Genomic DNA, 19,564 nt, shown 5'->3' on the forward strand with positions numbered 1-19,564 from the left:
CCCACCAGAACAGCGACTCAAACCCTGCAGCAATGTGATTCCTGGCTTTCTGTTCATCGGGAACTCCTCTAGGCACCCCAACAGAATCTATGTACACTCTATCATCAAATGACATTCCTAAGCCTCTTTTACTTCTTCTGTGTATTTGTGATGTTTCTCTTTCAAATGCCAGGGTGAAGGGTATAGCTAATTGAACAAGTGCAAAAGTGCCTCCCCAATTAGATGGTAGGGTGGACCATAAGATCTTCCCTCTGCAGTACCACCACAGATCTGCCCTGGGGATCTCAAGTCTTGAGCAGTTTCCCATCAGGTCCTTGGTAGCATTCAAGGTCCTTGTGCACAAGGCAAATTCTCCCAGATGCCGGGTAGCGCTCACACCCTGCCGTGAGAGGCAAGCTGCATGGTCACCTGTAGCTGTAGAGAATGCAGGGGGAACCCTGATATTGCTATCACGCAAGGAAGGGAACAGCAAAGAGAGAGACTTACAGGCCTCATTTCCCCAGGCAGTCTTTTCTTGGTACAATGCAATCATACATCGCATCCCCTGGGAATCCCTGGTCCACCCCAATGGGAAGGGCACTATCCGGGCAATCCGTCGTCCCGAGGCACAAGCATAGCAAGTGCTACGGTTGAGACTCTGGACAGCATATTTGACCCATTCTATCCAGGCATTCACATCCCCATACCCTGTTTCAATCTCAAATGTTTGAACTGCCACATTTCAAAGAGAGCCTCCTGTTTTCTCTCCTGTTTTCTCCTTGAGTTTCTCCCTTTCTCTGATGGCAATAGAGGATCGTTTCCATACAGCTGCTCTCAATCTGGCTGTTGGGTGTCTCCCAGTTACTTGTTCTCTCTGCTCAGTTGTCATTGGGCATTTAAATCTCCACAAGCTAACACCTCACAAGCATCAAACATGACAGATTGTGGTACATAACCCTCTGTCACATTCACCCCTATTTTGACGGGGTATCCCATCTTACTATTATCTGGTCATGCCTTTTCCAAGTTGCCAATTGACCAAGGCCTTCTCTGAGGCCTACAGTCACTAGAAACAAAATTAATAGTTGATTTTTCCCGGTCATTATTTTTAACCCTTAGGTTTCCAAATAATTACCAATACAAAGAGTAAGATATATGTACCCTACTACTAGAACAAAAACCCCTTGGGAGCACTTTGATTCGCTATAGGCCAGTCCTTTCTCTCAATCACAAGTCACACTCATTAGTTACCTGTGAAAATAAAAGGTTAGTTTACAACTGTAAGCTTTTATCCTGCTCACAGTCCACTACGAGATTTTTCTCTTCGATTTCAACTTCCAACAAGTCTTCTGTAGGAACAGCTTCCCAGGTACTAGGGTCGACGGATGCCTTCACTCGAGTATAGTGAGTCCAGCCTTTTTGTGCAGTTCTTACGGCTGTTTCAGTGGTTAGTAGTACTTGGAATAGTCCTTCCCATTCAGGCTGGAGTTTTGATTCTTTCCAGGTCCGAATCAGGACCCAATTTCCTGGTTGATGGTGGAGAATGGGGAATTCCAAAGGTGGGGTTTGAGCCAACAACCCACGGGTCCTGAGAGATGACAAAGAAGAGGACAACCCCAGAATACAGTTCTTAGGAAACTTCTCTTGTTTTGAATTGTGGTATCTCATCCCTTCTGCCCAGATAGGGGAATCCGAACAGCATCTCATACGGTGAAATTCCTATATCGTTTCTTGGTGCTGTTTGAACCTGGAGGAGTGCTAAAGGTAATCATTCTACCCAAGGAAGTTGGGTTTCTAACACTAACTTAGTTAATTGCTTCTTTAATGTCTGGTTCATTCACTCTACCTTCCCAGAAGAGGAGGGGTGCCAGGGGGTGTGAAAATTCCATTGAATCTCTAAGGCCTGCATTAGCCCTTGCAGTACTCGTGAAGCGAGATGACTTCCGTGACCTGAATCAATGTTTTCAACTATCCCATATCTAGGGACTATTTGCTCCGGTGATACCTTAGCCACCGTGTTCGCAGTGGCAGATACCGAGGGGAAAGCTTACACCCATCCGGTCAACTAGGACAAACAAGTACTTTAGTCTCCCTACTTTAGGTAACTCGGTAAAGTCTACCTGTATGCTTTGGAAAGGTCAAATCCCTGGCTCCCGTCCCCCTCTAGATGGGTTACGGATGACCTTTTTATTTACCTTTTGACATACGGTACATCGTCTGCATATTTGCTTCGCTACAGTGTATACTCCTACACAGACATACTTTCTTAGCACAACATCACACATTGCTTGCACCTCCCAGTGACTCTCTTGATGTAAAACAGTTAATATTTGCCTCATTGGTGCTTTATTCAGCATTTCTCTCCCATCAGGGAGTATCCATTTTCCCTCAGACTTCGTGGTGCCTGATTCCTTAAAAAAAAAAAAAAAATCTCTCAAAACTTTTTAATTCTTTCTTAGTTTTCAACAATTCCCTGAATCCTCTCTGGATTTATTCTTTGTTTTCCCTCAGACATTAGATGCCTTAAATACCTGACTTCTCCTTCTACATATTGTAATTTCTTTTTCAATACTCCCGAGCCGAATAGCTTGTCAGTAGCTTCCTTCACAACTCTTTTCTCCTGTCCTGACAATAAATGATCATCTACATATTTGTAACAGTAATACCTCCTCAGGAGGTTGTAATTGCTCCAAAATCTGTTCTAGAACTTGCCCAAATAAATTGGTGGCCCTGTAAACCCCTGAGGTAAAACTGTCCATCTGTATTGTTGCTTCCGCCCCCATTTCAGGGTCTTTCCAGTCAGAGGTGAATAGATCTTTGCTCTCAGGGCCTGAGAGCACTCCATTAATAACACTGTTATTCCAGTCTAACAATTTGCTATTTGAATGCCCAATTTCATCATCAAATCCCTTCCCTACAAGTTAGTCCCTGCCTTTGGTACATACAGTAATTGCCCAGTAATCATTTTATCCCCTACTCTCAGCCTGGTATCCCCCAAAAGTGGGGCTGTTATCCCAGCCCCTTCTACCCCCATCACTTTTAGGGTTTCATTAGTTAATTTAATCCCTGATACTTTACAAGCCAGTAATGATCTAGCTGCCCCAGTGTATTGGGTTCACATACCAAGGTTTGGGGAGGGAGAGGGGGGGTGGAGCAGGCTGCCCCCCCCCCCCCCCCCCCCCCCATACTTGGGAAACTGACCAAACATCACAGCAAATATACCAAAACTTCTAGACTGTTACTTAGATAATGCCTTCATCCTCTTTCCCTGCTCATTCAACTTCAAACAGCTCTGTCAAACACTACATACCCCACCTTTAACACCTTCAATAACCCTTTTTAACACTTCTATCTTTCTCCAGCCTGTACTTTCCCATTTTCCTTCTCTCCTCCTTCTTCCACTCTGGATATTCCTATTTGAAACGGCCAGCCTGGCCACACTTCAAAGCCTGTCTTTCCTTGCCTGCTATTCCTTCATCTCTCTTCCTCTCCTTTCCATCCTGGCCCTGACTCCCCCAGATGATTTTCTTCCTCTCTCTCCAACCCTCTGCCTCACTACCTGCTACACTGTCAATACCATTAGTTTCGCTCTCTGCTTTTCCTTCTCATCTCCCCTCCCGATATACACCTCCAGGGCCTCCCGCAGGAGGGCCCCCCACAGTGACTGTTCACTACAACCCCCACCTTCTGGAGCTTTTTCTGTGTATCTTGCCAGGCTTTAATCACAAAATGAACTTTCAAGAGACCTTGGGATACCAGGTCCTTGGGATTCATCCACGAGTACTTTCCCATTCTGACCCCAAATCTCTCATATGATTTCTGTGTTGTGCATTATTATTATTCCAGCCAGGATCAGCAAGGATCCTACTAGTTGTTACCTCACAAAGAAGGACGTACCTATCTCTACTTGGAAACGCATCAGTCCGTAGACTCTGACCCACCTAAAGACCCCTGCAACTGACTGAAGCAAAAACAAAGCACTTACCCCAAACTGCAGCCCAGGCAGAATGAGCTCTCTGATGGGATGCCTGTGACTCAATTACCATTAGGCCCTGCCTGGAACCCAAAGCCAATCACCTGGGAAAGGGGAGGGGCAAAGCACAAGAAAGTAGAAAGCAGAAAGAGAGCAGGAGAAGCAGCAGCTGTTTTTCTTTTCCTTTATTTTTTTCTAGCTTATCTGAACAGCATGCAGAGTGCAGACCGGAGAACTGGCGTCTCTCTAGAAGCAACAATACCAATGCTTTTGCTTCAGCTTTGAATATTGAAATGACAATATGAGAAAGCAAGTTACTGAAGCTAACTGGAATTAGCTCAACTTTTCTTCTGCACAGGAAGAAAAATCTAGCAGCATAACAGATTACACCCCAAAACCAAAATCAATGTAGTAACATCACTCGCAGGAAAAAATGTAGTAAATGATGTAGTAACATCACTCGTGGCCCCGAGGCGCCTGCAGTACCCACTTTTCGCCACCAGGCGGCGGCAGAGGGCGCCAGGGGGCGCCACCGCGCATGCGCGGTCCCGGGGCGCCTGCAGTACCCACTTTTCGCCACCAGGCGGCGGCAGAGGGCGCCAGGGGGCGCCACCGCGCATGCGCGGCCCCGGGGCGCCTGCAGTACATACCTTTGGGCACCAGGCGGCGGCAGAGAGCGCCAGGGAGCGCCACCGCGCATGCGCGGCCCCGGGGCGCCTGCAGTACCCACTTTTGGCCACCAGGCGGCGGCAGAGGGCGCCAGGGGGCGCCACCGCGCATGCGCGGCCCCGGGGCGCCTGCAGTACCCACTTTTGGCCACCAGGCGGCGGCAGAGGGCGCCAGGGGGCGCCACCGCGCATGCGCGGCCCCGGGGCGCCTGCAGTACCCACTTTTGGCCACCAGGCGGCGGCAGAGGGCGCCAGGGGGCGCCACCGCGCATGCGCGGCCCCGGGGCGCCTGCAGTACCCACTTTTCGCCACCAGGCGGCGGCAGAGGGCGCCACAGCGTATGCGCGGCCCCGAGGCGCCTGCAGTACCCACTTTAGGCCACCAGGTGGCGCAGAGGGCGCCAGGGGGCACCACAGCGTATGCGCTGACCCAAGGCGCCTGCAGTACCGGATTTTCACCAGCAGGTGGCGGAAGGGGGCATCCAAAGGCGCCACCGCACATGCGTGGCCCCGCCGCCTGCAGTACCCGCTTCTCGCCGGCAGGATGCGTCCTGAGGGCAGCAGGGACGGCTTCCCAGACCATTTTCCCAGAGAAAGCACAAACGAAAACAGCAGAAATTTGCACCCCGCGCCGCCTCAGGGAGGAAGGGTCTGCCTTGAGCAACGTGCCGCTCACGGCTGGGAAGCTGAGCGGCGGCAAGCTGTAACAGTACATTTTTTATCAGGACAAAAAAGACAGGGAGATAATAACAACGAACCCAACATGGGCAACGGGATGCTCTGAGCCCAACGACCACAACTCCCGGCTTGCTGGGCGAATGGTGCTCCTGGCGGCTTGACACTGCAGACACCATGGAGCCAGCCCCAGGCTTCCCCACCTGCAGCCCAGCACCCGCAGACCTGTGCCTGCCACCCCATGCCACCCCCGCCTGGGCTTTCCTTGCCCCAGCCGCCAATCCCCCGGGACCCGGCCTCCACAACGCCATCGCCTGCCCTGGGGGTCCTGCCGGGAACCCCCAGCCCCCTCCCCACTTGCGCCTCTGCAAGCAGCCCCCACCCCACAGAGCAGTCTCCCCACCCCAGGGAGCAAAGACAGCAGCGAGCTGCCCTCCCCGTCCCACAATAGGCAGCTGCCCCCCCACCTGGCAGGGCTGGCCCCGCACTCCGGCCGACAGACACGGGGCCACCCCCCCTCCATACCCACCCCGCTACGGAACCTGCACCCACACACAGACGGCGAAAGCCACTTCCTGGGATGGCAACCACCAAAGGGGGCACGGGCCGGAAAGCAAACTTTATTAAACTGCTGTGCAGGACTCCGGGGAATGGGGGCTGCGGTAGGGCACCCTGCCCGGTCGTTCTCCCCTTCCCCTGGCGGGCAAGGCAAAGAGCGGCGTCCGTCTGTCCGTCCCTGCGTGGGGAGCGGATGCTGGAAGTGGGCTTCTCACTGTCGCTGCTTTGGGTAGTTGCAGAGTAATTGCCTGAAGTTAACTAGGCAAATTAAACTCATATTCACCTTTTAAAGAAAGCGTACAGCATCGAAGCTTTCAGGGTGGAGGGCAGCTGCGCTACCTAAGCGTTCCCTAGGCCTCCAACTTTACGTGCTATCGCACTAGGGGAACTCGGTGTGCTGACTCTAAGGAAGGGGAGGGAGCGTAAAGCGGAGTGGAAACACCACGGATAGGCTCTGCAACGAGATGGGGATCCGATGCTCTCGTGCACACTGAGACCCACTGATAAGCTGAGACACACTGATAAGCTGCACCTTTGCTACCCTGAGCCAACGACCTGTCATGTTTTTAACAAAACACTGTACTCTAGGGAACTTTTGCTCATTCTAGTATCGTCATAATACCAAAACACACCTCCATCCCAAAAGGTCCGTGCCTCCGAGGGACGACCACCCCTCACTGAGGGCGTGCTATGAATTTCTCAGACCCCTTACCTTTAAACAAAAGCAAGAAAACTTTTCACCAATCATAACCAAGGTATGCCTGACGAGAGTCACTCAAGCCCCACCTAAAGGAGAGAAAATAATGTAAACTGTCTGAAGTGAAAGGGGATATTAGGGAAGATACCATCACGAAGGATACCTTTCTGACTTCTGGGATCAGTCGACGGGCTGAGCCTCTCTTCCCCCTGCCACCCTCCGCACTGGGACTCTGTGGGGTAACATTTGAACACTGCCTTTCATTGCATTGTTCCCAGCCGTGACAGTTCTCATTGAACGTGACTAGACCAAGGGCGTGCTACATTATTTAGGTGAATCCGTGACCATGATAGGTCAGTACCCTGAATCCGACCACAACTGTAACAGTTACTCAGCTATGCCCCTTAACGTGACAGTATTTCATAGGGAAAAACATTAAGCCTAAGATTTCCCATGCCTAAGGCCCTAGGGGTCAGGCAGAGAAGGAACCCGAGACTCTTAGCTATGCAACTCCTGAGAATCGCAGCTTACAGTTAGTCACTCACTGTCTTCCGGTCTCACAGAATGAGGCAGAGGTATAATTAATTCCTTCTCCATCTCTCTGGAAAGAGCTTTTCTCCTATCTGTGACAAAGGAAAAAAAAAAAGTTGCGATCATGGGAGTCATTACACAAAGCCACAATCTGTGAATTCACTACTACAGTTAAGATCATTTTTAGTCAAAAAACACCTCGGCAGCAATGTTACCACTGCAAACAGCGCGGCAAGAAAAATTCCACTCAAGGTAAAGGAAAGGGCGAGCTAAAAGGACGAATGACGTGACCAAAGGCAACTGCAACAACCATCTGGTAGATGGTTGTCCACAGCCCTTGGATTTCATGGTTGTCTTTCCTGACAAATGAATCCTGGAAGAACAGAAAAGATACACAAGGTGTCCTTTGTGGAGCCTTTGGGGAGACTACTGAAAGGAAAACCAAACCAAAAAACTAGGGACAGCAAGCGGCGTGTACGTTGGTTCTGTTAACAGAGTGACACTAACATACTAGAAATTTCCACGTTCTTTGCCCTCTGCCTTAAAAAAGTCACCCAATTCTGTCAGTGTTCACCGTCGCCTTTTTTTTTTTTTTTTTTTTAAATTTTCACGTGGACATCCGAGGAAAACATTTTGAGTCCCTGTCATCAAGGGAGAGGGGGAGAAAAAAAAAGAGAGGGATGAGGGGGGAAGAAGCACAGCCATTCCTTGCCTCGGTAACACGAGCAAAAAGCTCAGGCGCTCGGCAACAATGCGCTTTGAAAGACAAAACACAGAAGAAACAGCACGTTATTTAATCTCAGCTGTAGAGTCACGTGTATTTGTACCTGCTCATTTATTCATCTGCCAGTTTATTTTGCTACAGACGCTACAGAACGTAGAGACTGCGAGGTTACTACAACCTTTTGTAACCGATGCAATCTTTGGTAGGAATAGCTATCTAAAAGAGCCAACAAAATCCCCTTCGTCGACAGCCATCTGAACAGCCTGGTTCGATACGCTCACAGAGAGACCCATGAAAAATCCACCCTTTCTTTCAGAAAAGTAAATAAATACATACATACATACGAGACGGTAAGGAAGAAAAGCTGAACACACGGGATGCAGTCCTTTGCCAAGGGGCAGATCCAACATCAGCACAAGGAGCTTTGGGGCATGTGAGTGATCATCTACACCAGCCATCGGGACAAGCCAAACGCACGCACACGAGCCTCGATTAAAAAACAAACAAACAAACAAAAAAACCCAACACGTTAAGTTCCTTTATAGCTTATGGAAGTACCAACCTACAGCTTAGATGCAGTTGGATTGCATCAGCTTAGGGACTGCCTCCTTCAAAACGCACAGGGCGGTGGGAAAACCAGTCTCGAAAACCTGTTGCCTAACAGGAGACTGTTGCCTGCTCCTCCACAGGTTACATTCTTCCAAGCATCGTCCTGTTCCTGGATTTTACCAGCCACAACAGGATGGTCCCACTGGCATGAGTCGGGGACGCTTCGCACGGGGTTTATTTGACGCTGAAGTAAGTCTTCTGTGGGTATAAGTAACGCAGCACGAGATGGAAAGTAAGCTAAGGTACCGTCTGCGGCACAACGCTTGTGCGATATTGGACCTGAGGGGACCAGTCAAAGCCTGCAATAATCGCTGAGCGGGTGGGTAAGTAGGGAGCCCTACGGGAAACAGAGCTTGTGTTCTGCAAAGCTCTTTTCCCGTCAAGAAGAGGACCTTTTCTATTCAGCGTCTTTACCGAACTTTAGGCTACTTCCTATTCGCTTTGGCAAGTTAGCCTCCATAGAAGCCAAGAGATTTTAAACTGCCAAGCACCATTTATAGTTCCTGTCCTCCGATGACAGGGAATTTCAATCGGGGCGCTAGTTAATAGGAAAGTCTGGCTCTGTTTCACGCAAATCAAGTACCTAACCACAGACAGGAGTCTGCAGAAAGAACGCTTTAAAAGATGAATTTAAAGAGAGGGATGATACTCACTTTTCCAACATTTCTGCAATGACTGTGGCAAAAAAGGCTGAACCAGGGACGTCTCTATCATCCCCTCTAGGATTTAGCAGCTCCATACAGTTATGGGTCAAATACCACAGCTTCAACGCAAGGCAGACCTCGAAGGTCACGTTTCTGTCTGCGTACCGAGTTCTGCTGGAAAGCCCCCAGCCGCTCAATTCCCAAGCAACTTTGCCACGGCCAGCGCTTACCTGGAGTTTTGCTTTCTCTCGCTGCTCAGTACGGGCTCAAGGCCTCTTTTGTTGCACACAGTTCAAGCAAAACTCTCGGGACATAACCAACAGACAGACAGACAGGCAGAAATCACCTCTCACGTCTGTCTTGACCGACCACAACCAGCGTTCTGGAAAGCCCCGCAAGCACTAGTTTATTTCTAGGACAACTCTGAAAGCTGAGGCAGGACAAAGGTTAGCCTCTTGTACCACAGACTGAGCAACAAAGAGACAGAGCTCAACAGGCCAATTCGTTCTAGGTCTAAGAAGCTACTACAGCTTGGCAGGCACTACGTGGCTTTCCTTTGCGCTTCCCACGCCGAGCAGTTCGCGCTTCTGCAAATTTGATTAAGCCTTTGAGCCTGGGCTGCAGGAAGTTTATGAGCACGCCTCGGTTTCACCCAAAGGTTGCTGCGACTTACCCGGACAGCTGGGACAGACGGGCTGCTCTTTCTCCTGGGAAACCTGCGACTGCAGCACGCCAGCTGCAGCTTTCCTCCCTTCAGCTGCCGCGCCACCTTCGCTCGGCGACAAACCCCGCGGGGGTCCCAGCGGCGGGGAGCTGCTTCTGCCCTGGTGAGCCGCAGGGAAAGGAGAGAGCCGGCCGTCAGCGCGCGGGGGGAGGAAAACCTCCGAGGCGCAGCCCGACGATCGAGCGCAGCGAGGACCCGCGCCCGGCCGCCGCAGCCCCCACCCCTCCCGGCCCGACGCTCCGGGGAAGCGCCCCCGAAGGCTCTCGCTCGCCTCACCGCCGGCAGCCGCGCTCGCAGCCAGCGGCAACCTGCGCCTCCCGGCGCGCACGGCCCGGCCCCGGCCGCGGCCCCGGCTCGGGGAAAGACCGGCCGCGCGCCACAGAACTACAGCTCCCAGCATGCCGCGGGACGGAGCAGTCCATCCGCCCCAGAGGGGAGTCGGCCAAGCGCACGCAACCGCCCCCCCCCCGCGCCGCTTCGCCCCCCTCTCCCCCAGCCCTCCGAAGCCCCGCGCAGTGCAGACCCCGCCGCACGCCCGGTCCGCTCCGCTCCGCTCCGCTCCGGCGCCGCCCCCGCCCCGCACAAGGGCCGTTTCCGCAGAAGCCGCCGACCGCGTGGCGCCCCAACCGCCCGCCGCCTGGCCCCCTCCCGGCCCGGCCCGGCCCGGGGCGGCGCCGACCACCAACCTCGTTGCGGCACCGCGCCGCGGCGGCCCGACCCGAGCTGAGCCCGGCGCGGCCCGGCCCGACAGCTTCCGCCCATAGTGCCGGCAAGCCCTGCACGGCACCTCCGCCCTGGGTTCCTCCGAGCCAATCACGGAGCGTTTCCGCCCTGAGTTAAGGCTAGCCGTGACGCCGCTTCCGCCCTGGGTTCCCAGCCAATCATGAACCGTATCCGCCCTCAATGACGGCTCGCCAGGACACCACATCCGCCCTCACGGTCCAGCCAATCACGGAGCCGTTTTGGCCCTCAGGGAAGGCACGCCCTGACGTCACTTCCGCCCTCGGTTCCCTCGCAGGTAACGGGTCTCAAGGCAGTTTGTTCCCTTTAAACAATAACAGAGGGCGGCTGTGCTTCAGAACGATTGCATTTCTTGAAATCTATAGGAAGCAGTCCGTGAAATGTGATCTCGGAACCTCGCCTTTTAAGCATCAGAGGCAAACCTGCTATTTGTATGTGCTCCTTAGAAGCTAAACTGTCAGTCTGCAATTGTTTTACCTTTACTGCAACTCAGGACCGCACTCGGAGCGCTGACTCAATGCCGTGTGTGCTGTCTCCAGCTAGCTGTCAGGCGCACGCTGCTCCACGGAGAAGTCAAATTTCCTCTGAAATTGCTTACCCAAACCAGTATGGGACGCAATAGGAAACTAGGGAGGAAGCAACCTCTCCTCTGCACTCAGAGTCCGTCCTGCCGTCAGCTACAGCATGGGACAGAAACCGTATTATTCAGATGCGGAGGTATCAAAGATGATCCTCTGAAGTCGCATCGGAGAACTTGAGGCTGGGGGCTGGCAGGAAAAAAAGTAACTAACAAGACAAGCCATCCTAAGTCTGTAAAAAAAAAATAGAAAAAAAGGAAAAAATAGAAAAAGGTCGGAGGGTGGGGGTGGGAAGGCAGTAAGAATCAGCCTGATAAAAGGTTTACAAATGAGATGAAGAAGAAGAGGAGAAGGGGAGAGATTGTCTATGCAAGGCAAGAGACCCAGGAGGCAAAGGCTGAAGTCTAGGCAGGCAGACTAGAATGTGACGAGGAAACATACTGGCTTTCTATGAAGAACAGAGCTAGCAGCAAGGAAGTAATAATGGCAGACGAGGGAGACTAGTGCCTTTTCCTTTCACGTGAACATACTCCCTTCACTAGAGCCTACTCCCCTTCAGTATGAAACGAGGACCAACGCTCACAAAATTCAGTTATAAAATAGGAAGCTGCCCTTTGGCAGTCTCTTTCTAAGTGCCCATACCCATCACTTGCTCCTCAAACACTTGCTCATATGTTAGAGAAATGCTCAATCAGTCTTGCTAAAAATACTAGCAGTGAGAGCCTAGACTCATCGCTCCACAAGCGAGTGAAAGCAATCATTCTGCCTCGGTGCAAACATGCAGTATCAGTATGGGACAGACCACTCACAGCCTAGAGCTTCTACTTTCTGTGCTAATTTTTTTTAGCATATATTCTTAACAGTTGCGATTTGCTATTAGCAATCTATATCAAACATTTGATGTTTAATGGTAGCCTGCAACTCAGCTGCGTTCGGCATGGACAGGAAAGTGCTCATTGGTAGGAACCTCATAAATTGCAAGTTAAGCAGGGAACCTACGTTATAAGACACGTGCAGAAACCGCAGCACCTGAACGTAAGCTAACTCCTTCTCTACGCTGGGTATCAAAAACCAACCCTGAATAACTCTCGACATTGCAGAAGCAAGTCCCAAGAATGTGCCCGTAGAAAAAAAAAATTGGGATGGCAACAGAATTCATTTCATAAGAGTCTTTTGAGGCAAGACTTCTTGCAGCCTTCCAGTAACTCACCAACAGAAATACGCTTTTGTTATCAAAGACCTCTCTGCATTACAGTTTGCGACGTGCCAGTTTCACACATTTTCTAACCCAAGACCAGCTTCTCGATGCACCCCTCGAACGCAAAAGAACGGATTTAGTCTATGCTGCCTGAACTGTACTTTCCTCGGTCAGAAGGTAACATGGTTCGTTCCGGAAAGCATCATTTTTCAGTAACAACCTTCCCCACAGGGGCCAAACATTACGTTAACCAGCCCAGGAGATACTCATGCTATTTCATACATGACGATAACAGGGCAGATACTTGCTATATTCAATTCCTAAAGCGAGCCTCCTTTGGCAAAAGAAAACGCTATTTATTTATTTATTTAGATTTTTATTTTTTTTTTTAAACAATGCCGTGGGTTGCTGTTTTCAAAGGCCTCTCTGTCTTCTCTGATGAAGACATCTCTCATGTAATTATGGAAGCTGCAGCTGTTTCCACTGACAAGCTCTCAAAGTCCTGGGCTCACTAACCTGTGACAGCCGTAATATCCAATTGCAGGTGACGGAATATTCTAGTTCTGCTCATTTCCTTTGAGGCCCAGAAAAGCTCATGACAACAGGAGTACCATGAAAGGACCCATAATATTACCTTTATTTTCAGCTTCTTCTAAGTCCTTCTCATTTGCCAAGAGAATTTCTTCTCTGTGATCAGGTAACAAGTCAGCAAGACAACAATCAATCTCCGCTCTCTGAAAGAGAAAAGTTTCTCAACTGCATCCTTATATGAAGTCCGTGGTGTTTGACATCTGGCTCACTTCAGCTCATTTCTACTGACACATCTTCTCACTGTCTTGACTCCCTGGATGCTTGGAGCCAGCTGATTTTTTCCAGGACCCATTTGTGTTATAAACCTGTATTTTAAGACTTGCCACGTGTTCCCAACCTTAAAGAGTGAGCACATACTGTTCTCTCACCTGCTCAGGCTGCAGAGCTGCCAGGGTCCTGCCACCAGCTCGAGCCCTTTCACCCTGCTGCTCTGCTGGAGGGCCTGCCAAAACAAACAAACAAACAAACAAAACACAACCACAAGACACGCAGACAAAGGTTACAGCCCATGTGGGAGGAAACGAACGCTAACCTTTCATCTTCCAACTCTTTACTCAAAGCAGGAAAACAGGTACGGTCCTAATAGACATATCAAAGAAATTCACTGTATGCCAGAACAGGAAAATCTGTATCAGATACCAAAATGCTGCCACGGTCCCCGAGCACAGCCCTTTTCAAGGCATCACGGAGATTCAGCAAGATCATCCAGGTCATAGGGGACAAACAAGCTCGTATCAAAGCTGCACACAGCTTGTATCAAAAAGACTTGACAAAGAGCAAAAGAATACAAGGACGGCTAAATCTCAGGGCGTAGGAGAAAACTGAAAACAGGGAGGCATCCTTTGAAAAAGTTTAATTAGACAACTAACGAAAAGAGAAAAGATTGCAAAACAACACGGGAATGTACAAACGGCGCTGGAAGCCAAAAGCGGCCTGAGTAACAGCTTGCAGAATAGCTGCTCTCTCCACGCCTCTCCCTGTGCACACTGAAGGGTTCCTACGGAAGAAAGGTTTTCTTCTTGGCGTGGATATCAAAGAACCTGTCTCAAACTGAAACGATACAGAACAAGTTTTGAAACAGAAGCAGAAGTAACAAGTCAAAAGGCTCACGCAGCATTTCACTAAGGAGTTCTCAAGTAGCTCACGGATAAGCTACGTTTTCATTTTTAACTCTCTTGAAATTGTCTGTAGGACAGATGACTTGAAATGTGACTAATAGGCCCGGACTTCTATTTCAGAAGCGTCCTACAGAAATTGCCAGAGCAGGAATTCCCACGTTAAGGAAAATAACAGGAGGTAAGAAAAGAACTAGCGGACACTTGATTAAGAAGACTTAATTAAGGAGCGTTAAAACAGCTTTTTAAAGCGAGGTCATACTTTATAAAGTAGAGCGTATTTTCGTGTTCTTTGAAAAAAAGTGACACACGCGAGGAGATAAGAGTTCATTTTAAAAAGGTACCTGAGTATTTCAAGCGTGTTTTGGAAGACAGAAGACAAAAGAAAGAATGGGAGTAACCACGTTCCATGGTAGAGGAAGGGTCGCAGTAAGATTTCACCTTTACTTTTGCTGTTCACCATACTTGTAATCGTCTGAGACGTGGGGTTACAAGATGAAAAGCTTTATAGCTGATACAAATTTATTGCAGTAGGACAAAGTGAAAAGCGCTGATATCGCACTTTTTCCCAGAAAGGAACTTCTCGGAAAAGGAGCTAAGTTTCCTGGTGGACGCCAACTTGAACACGAAACAGCAATGTGCCTTTGCTGCAAAAGCAGCTGAGGGTATCCTGGGTGGCATTAGGCAAAGTATTGCCAGCAGGTCAAGAAAGGCGATCCTCCGCCTCTGCTCAGGAACGGTGAGGCCGCACCTGGAGTGCTGGGCCTGGGCCTCCCAGTACAGGAGAGACCTGGACACACTGCAAAGAGTCCAACGGAGGGCCACGAGGACGGTAAGGGACTGAAGCACCTTTCCCATGAGGACAGGCTGGGAGAGCTGGGACCGTTCGGCCTGGAGAAGAGGAGGCTTGGAGGGGATCTCATCGACGTCTGTAAATACACGAAGGGAGGGTGGAAGGAAGACAAAGCCAGACTTTTCTAACTGGTACCCAAGGAACAAAAAAGGAGGCAACAGACACAGGCCGAAACATAGGATGTTCCCCTCCTCCTGTGGTTTCCTGAACATCAGTAAATACTTTTTCGCTGTGAGGGTGACTGAGCACTAGCGTAGGCTGCCCAGGGAGGTCGTGGAGTCACGGTCTTTGTGAGGTTTCAAAACCTGTCTGGACGTGGTCCTGGAAAACCAGATCTGGGTGGCTCTGCTTGAGCAGGGGTGTTGGACCGGGTGACCTCTGGAGGTCCTTCCGACCTCAACCAGCCTGTGATTCCTTTGCAGCCGCTATGCAACCAAATAGCAAGCACAATTCAAAGCAGATAAACGTGAAGAAATGCAGAGGCAAAAGGGGAAATCAGGCCTCGGTACTGCACATAATCCTATGAAAACATCACCTCAATGCTCATCAGCGTCGAAGAGCAACTTACACGTTTAAGCTTTTGGAAAAGGCCTAGGAAAGGCAACAAGAAACATCACCAGTCTGATCAAAACTCAAAGTTAGCCTTGCTATCTCATAAACTGAAGGTTCATTTGCATCTTGGATGCTACGCAGAATTTTATTTTTGCCTATCTTAAAAAGGTCACAGTAGAATAAAAACAGTTTCAGCCAAGAGAAACAGGGATCGCCAAACTTTTGGAACAGTTTCTGTAGAAAAGGACTAAGAAAAAAAAAAACTTTTTCACGTGACAAAGAGACGATGAGGGAAAAGACGATGTCTCATATCATAGAAGTTGAACAGAGATCGATCACCCGTGTTCTCTTTCCATACAGAAGGCGGGGGCATCAAAAGCTAGCAGGAAGCAAACTTCAACGCTCCTCCTGCCCACAAACACACACAAAATAAAGGAATCAGTTCTCCACATAGTGCTAGCTCCAGAGTTTACACACAATACCTAGTTAAGGCTCGTGACTGCTGTGACCCACGGATGCTAAGTGTTTACATGGGTTCAAAGGATATGGCCGATTTTTACAAGAAACACATTAAGCGTTTTTATACTCAAAGGCATTGGCTTGTCTTAAAGTGCAAGTCACAAGTATCGCTCTATACTCGTTCCATTCTGCTAAGACCACCGATCTTTGGTCTGACTTTCTGCGGCCCTTGTTACATTGTCACAGCAACCCAGAGGCAGGAAAACATTCCTGCATACGGTAACAAAAGACCGAGTCATTAAAAGAACTTACGACAAAAACCCAAACTACACACTATCTTAGTTCAGCCGTACATTCTATATGCACGCTTTCACCCTGAAATCTTCAATAATAGATGATAACCTCTAAGACTAAAAGCAATACAAATTCTACCCAGTTCTTTGAATGCAAGTCTGATACAGCAAGTCATCAGCTGGAAGGAACCCGAGCAGAGGATTCAAGATGTTCTATTCCAACACTAAAAATTACCTTTCAAAAGCCGTTTGTCAAGCAGAGCGTAGTTTCCCATTTGTTGAACAGGCAGGCCTAGCCAAATTTCGACCCTAAACTTCCAGGAAATCTCTACAGCTCCCAATGTACATGTTACTTCCGTACTCACCTGCAGGTTTTACCTCTGAAAAAAAAGTTCCAACTTTCTTCCCTTCCACAACACCTGTGATGACACGACCCGAGATCTTTGGGTGGGTTCCACTTGCAATCACTGCAGAGGTGCCTCCTTGGAGGGCCCACAGAGCTGCTTTCACCTGCGATGAAGGATAGAGCCAGTTCCCGAAAATGCATTTGTTATTTGAATCCCCATGCTCAACACGAATTCTTGCTCCACTTTGATCACTTACGTTTCCCACCTGGGATTTGGTTCCAAACGTCACCGATTGTTGGTCTCCTGGGTAGGATATGTCAGTGAGCTTTGCATCATCGGATCCAGGAGGGCTGTCAAAGAGACCTGAAATGAATAATAAAAAATTGTTAATGTTACATATCTTCTGTTCCAAAGCTCACCAGGGAAAAATAACTAAAGCCTTTGAGGCTAAAAACCTGTATTCCACTCTACAGGATTCAAAACTTCCACTGAACCCTCCTTTTGTGGAACTGAAAGGATGAAACACTAACATGCAGGCTCAAGATGCGTAACTTCACCGGAATTGTAGCTAGTGTGAGGAAACAGAATATCCACATGCTGAATAGTATCACGTACGCTGGGAAGTACCCACACTTCAGTGAGGTTAGAGAGAAAACCGGAAAGAAGTTTCCAGCTTTTATACGGTTCAGAATCAGGGCTGACACACAAGAGTGCACAACTGAACAAAGGACAGTCCTCTTCACCTAAAATCTCAGATGATATTCCCGAATGCTGTGTTGTACACTGATAAACCGGGCAACTTAGAAATATGTATAAAGGCTAACTATTGAGTTCTGCAAAGAAAGGACACAAGACTATAGACACACACTTATTCATTTTAAATAAATATTGTACTTTTATTTAACTATGTTCTGAGTTGAGCGATACTTCTGTTTACCTAACATGTAAACCCTAAACTCTACCGCCAAACTTCCCAGAAGTTCTATGCGAACAAACACGTCACAGATTAAAGCGCACAAGTGAAGAGTACCTGAACTCTTCCTTTACAGCTTGGGAAGGAAAGGACACTTCTTTCCATAAAGAAGATACCACAGCAAATGAATAAGCTGTGAGGAAATGGGAGCGGTGTTTTCGTTTGTTTTTTATTTTTATTTTTTTATAAGTTGTTTGGACTACCATTTTTGTTATTTTTTTTTCCTGAGGCAGTCATTTCAACTAGAATCAACCATGAAATCCATCTGAAACAGCTGGAAGAAATTGTGGTTATGAAAAGCCAACCTCCTCCTTCCTTCTCGGGGCCTACAATATGGACCAAAGTCCAGAAGCCACCGAAGGAAACACGTCTGGAGATGATAAAAAGAGTACGTGATTTTGTTGATGGCCTGGTGTGAAACTGTACCTACCACCTTCCTCTTTCCAGAAAAGTACCTTCAACATCAACAGGTGACAGACTTCACGGCAGCACAGCTCACAAGACTAGACCACTATCAGCCACACGTCTGGGAGACAGAAAAGCTAGCAAGCTCCAGGTATCTGGAAAGCAATATCCAGGACATGTAAAGTACCCATAAATCACTGAAAGACAGAATCCACTGCCGGAAGAAGCAAACGATTGTAGAATAGCGTTCGGCTTATATGCAGGGAAAGACTATGTATTTAGAATCAGGAGCGTTACTCATGACTATATACAATTCCGAGGAGCTAGCAGAAGTACCGTAGCGTCCACACAGGGCGTGCCTTCCAATCCTTTTACCGGCTTTGTTGCCCTCCTCTGTATGCTTTCAGGGATCTTAACGTTCTTTTTATATTGTAGAGCCCAGAATCGCACACAATATCGAAGGAGAGGCTTCGCCAACGCTAAATACAGTGGGAGAATCACCTCTTTTGACCAGCTGCCTACACTGTGTTTAATATATCCCAAAATGCTAGACGATAACCCGTGCTTCTGAATCCTCTAGCTAGCTTCCCAGGGCCCTGAAATTTATTTTGATTGAACACAGACTTCTTGCTGCAAACTTGTTGGTACCCACGTGAAAGAGCAGGAGTAAGGAATAATCTGAAGTTTGAACTAAGCTCGTAAGCTCGCTAGCAATGTCCCTGATCCAAGCCCCAGGCAGGTAGAAAAGCTCTCGGTAAAGATGGTCTGGTCTGCAGATGGGAGCCTCTGTTCCCTTCAGAAGGCAGTCACCTGTGACTATAACCTGGCACTATTTCTTCACAACGCTGGCCTTGATCTCTCGATCACTCTACAATTCCACGAAAGGAATTGCCTCCCAAGTCGTTCTTGACTGACCGCAACTAGCGTTCCGGAAAGCCCTGCAAGCACTTGTTCATTACTTCTAGGATAATTCTTAAAGCTGAAGCGGGACAAAGTTTTGTCCACAAAGGCCTTCGGGGAGACTTCTGAAAGGAAAACCAGGCCAAACCAAAAAACTAGGAACAGCAAGCGGCGTGTACGTCGGTTTTGCTAACAGAGTAACACTAACGTACTAGGAATTTCCACGTTCTTTGCCCTCTACCTTGAAAGTGTCACCCAATTCTGTCAGTGTTCACCATCAGCTTCTTTTTTTTTTTTTTTTTTTTAAATTTTCACATGGACATCTGAGAAAAACATTTCGAGTCCCCGTCATCGAGGGAGGAGAGGAGAGGAAAAAAAAAGAAAAAGAGAGGGGGGTGGGGAAGAAGCACAGCCATTCCTTTCTTCAGTAATGTGAGCAAAAAGCTCAGGCGCTCGGCAACAACATAATCGTAGAATATCCTGAGTTGGAAGGGACCACCGAGGATCATCGTTAAGGACCACCGAGTCAAACAACGCGCTTTGAAAGACAAAACACAGAAGAACCTGCACGTTATTTAATCTCAGCTGTAGAGTCACGTGTATTTGTACCCGCTCATTCCTTCACCTGCCAGTTTATTGTGCTACAGACGCTACAGAACACACAAACTGCAAGGTTACTACTACCTTTTGTAACCGATGCGACCTTTGGTAGGGCTAGCCGTCTAAGAGAGCCACCAAAATCCCCTTCACGCCTGGATTTCACCCGGAGGTCGCTGCG

At 48.8% G+C, this 19,564-nt stretch overlaps 1 long non-coding RNA gene across 9 annotated transcripts; it reads right to left on the bottom strand.

Moving 5' to 3' along the window:
- Positions 1 to 5,894: 5,894 nt before the first annotated feature.
- Positions 5,895 to 18,278, bottom strand: LOC136790300 (uncharacterized). Of its 9 annotated transcripts, none has more exons than XR_010829893.1 (5): positions 16,765 to 18,278; positions 10,468 to 16,671; positions 7,095 to 9,881; positions 6,713 to 6,781; positions 5,895 to 6,638 (listed from the first exon to the last, which is right to left on the bottom strand). It is a non-coding gene; the product is annotated as an uncharacterized lncRNA (long non-coding RNA). The 9 variants fall into 9 exon arrangements; XR_010829896.1 differs by lacking the exon at positions 6,713 to 6,781 and having other exon boundaries at positions 5,895 to 6,100; positions 6,565 to 6,638; positions 7,081 to 9,881; XR_010829895.1 differs by lacking the exon at positions 6,713 to 6,781 and having other exon boundaries at positions 5,895 to 6,110; positions 6,565 to 6,638; positions 7,081 to 9,881.
- Positions 18,279 to 19,564: the final 1,286 nt, after the last annotated feature.

The sequence above is a fragment of the Anser cygnoides genome, chromosome 3 (genome assembly GCF_040182565.1).
Source record: "Anser cygnoides isolate HZ-2024a breed goose chromosome 3, Taihu_goose_T2T_genome, whole genome shotgun sequence".
In the NCBI taxonomy this organism is placed as follows: domain Eukaryota; kingdom Metazoa; phylum Chordata; class Aves; order Anseriformes; family Anatidae; genus Anser; species Anser cygnoides.